A 2,090-nucleotide genomic window follows, 5' to 3' on the forward strand; every position below is an offset into this window, starting at 1 on the left:
TACTCTGCATGGGGGGGGCGGGCAGGAGTGTACTGAAAATATAGCGTGTGAAAATATGGGTTGCTGAGGAGCAGACTTCATGCCATAGCCTTGGTCAGCTAAGCTACGTTGGGCAGGAACAAACTAGGCCAGGCCAAGAACGCTTAGTTCTCCTCTGGCCGGCCCACACCTGGTTTCTTGTCCTTCCTCATGCTTCCTCATTCACGATCTTGTTGGGGAGAGGGAGGTATGAGGAGGCAAGAAGCTCTTACCTGCCAGCCTGATGGTACCAACTGAACATTGGGTTCCCAGTCTAGTCTTTGGCTGGGAAGGCGTCCAAGGACTTGGACCTTCATTGTAGTATCTTCAGACTGGTTGGCGAGAGAGACGTGGCCCTGCCCTGGGGCTGCCCTCCCTCTGCGGCGTCCAAGAGTTGCTGCATGTAGCAGAAGGTGCAAGCAGCATGTGGCCTATGACCTGCATGCCACAGAGGGACCGGTAAAGAGCTTCCTTCATGATGCACTTGACCCCGTAGAAGTGCATATCATAGGAAATGGAGTATGTCCCATCATGAGTTGCCTTCACTCTCAAACAACCAACGAAGTCCTGTGGGTTAATTTTGTCCCGGTCAAAGGTTTTGCAGGCCACTTTGATCTTCTTGGCAGTCTTATGGGAGGGGGAAATTAGTACCCAGTCCCTTGCATCAAGACAAGCATGGGGTTGGCACCTCTCAAGGGTTTCTCCCAGGCTTTCAGTGTTCTCCCCCCTGCACGTGGGACCTCAGCTGCTCTGATGGGGACTGCTACTTCCGCCCCTTCTGGAGGACCACGGACGCTGTCTTGTCTGTCAGGGTTTGGAAATACTCTTCTGTCTTTACTCTGCCGTCTTCCTCCAGCACCAAGAAGAGGGTTTGTCTGCCAGCATGAGGGTGTCCCTGACCTGGAAGGAGATCTTCAAGGTGTCACAAAGTCCTTCTGCCTGCTCTGGTTGGCACTGCCGACTCTGCAGGGCCCCAGATTGGGCTCCAGCAGCAGCTACAGGGTCACCGCCCATGTGTCACTGCCACACATCTGCTGAGGGACTCGAAGTAGAAAAAGTTGAGGAACTTCGTGGCATATTCCAACCTCATCAGCCAGACTGGGTTGGGCCACCCCCCACAGCCTCGTCACCTCCCCACCATAATGCCTTTGGGAAGTGTTTCCTCTTATTAAAGTCTGGAAGAGATTGTGTAAGCCCGGAGGAGGAGGAAAAGGAGAAAAAGAAGAACACATGAAGTAGGGTTCCATGTATTAGCATTTTTAAAACAGGCAAAAGTAAGCTATCCTGCCCAGTAATGCATACGTTGCTGGGAAAGCTGTAAAGAGAAGCAAGAAGATGTCCATCACAAGTGTCAGAACGGTGGTCGTGTCTTTAAGGAAGTGAGGAATTATTATCCAGGATGGGCAGACAGAAACTTCTCCAGTGTTAGCTGTATTATTGACCTGGGTGGTGGTTATGCAGAACTTTGCTTTAAAATTCTTTGGACCGGGGTGATAAGTCTTCTTTAAGCCATAGTCTTTCAACGATGACCTACGGGCCAAATGCAGCCTGCTGCCTGTTTTTATAATAAAATTTACTGGGACACGACCACATTCATTATGTGCTTTAGTGCTGCAAACAGACCAGAGAAGTTCTGGCAAAGAGTGTATGCCCTGCAAAGTGAAAAATATTTACTACCTGGCCCAGAGGAATTCATAAAACACGAGCATAGTTTCAACCAGAGGTGGTTTTAACCTTATATAGAAATTGTATGCACTCTTCTGTACAGATGGCCTATTTCACAGTTTTTTAAAGGAGCAGAAAGGAGAAGAAAAAAAAAGAATGGGATTGGTGCCTAATATGGTTAATATTTATTCATTAGTTTATATAATCTTTATTTTGAAGACCCAGTCGGAGAATATGATTCAAGGATTATTTAGTGTCATTAACTAAAACCCATTTATGCTAGTTCACGTAAAGGGAGATTTATTATATAGAAACAGGACCCCCAGGAACCCAACTGAGCTTCGAGATTGAGAATACCAACTCCAGGCAGTTTCTCTCCCTCTCTCTCTCTCTCTCTCTCTCTCTCT

At 47.9% G+C, this 2,090-nt stretch overlaps 1 pseudogene; it reads right to left on the bottom strand.

Moving 5' to 3' along the window:
- Nucleotides 1-331: 331 nt before the first annotated feature.
- Nucleotides 332-1,108, bottom strand: LOC115528001 (annotated as a pseudogene).
- Nucleotides 1,109-2,090: the final 982 nt, after the last annotated feature.

The sequence above is a fragment of the Lynx canadensis genome, chromosome D3 (assembly GCF_007474595.2).
Source record: "Lynx canadensis isolate LIC74 chromosome D3, mLynCan4.pri.v2, whole genome shotgun sequence".
Taxonomy (NCBI): domain Eukaryota; kingdom Metazoa; phylum Chordata; class Mammalia; order Carnivora; family Felidae; genus Lynx; species Lynx canadensis.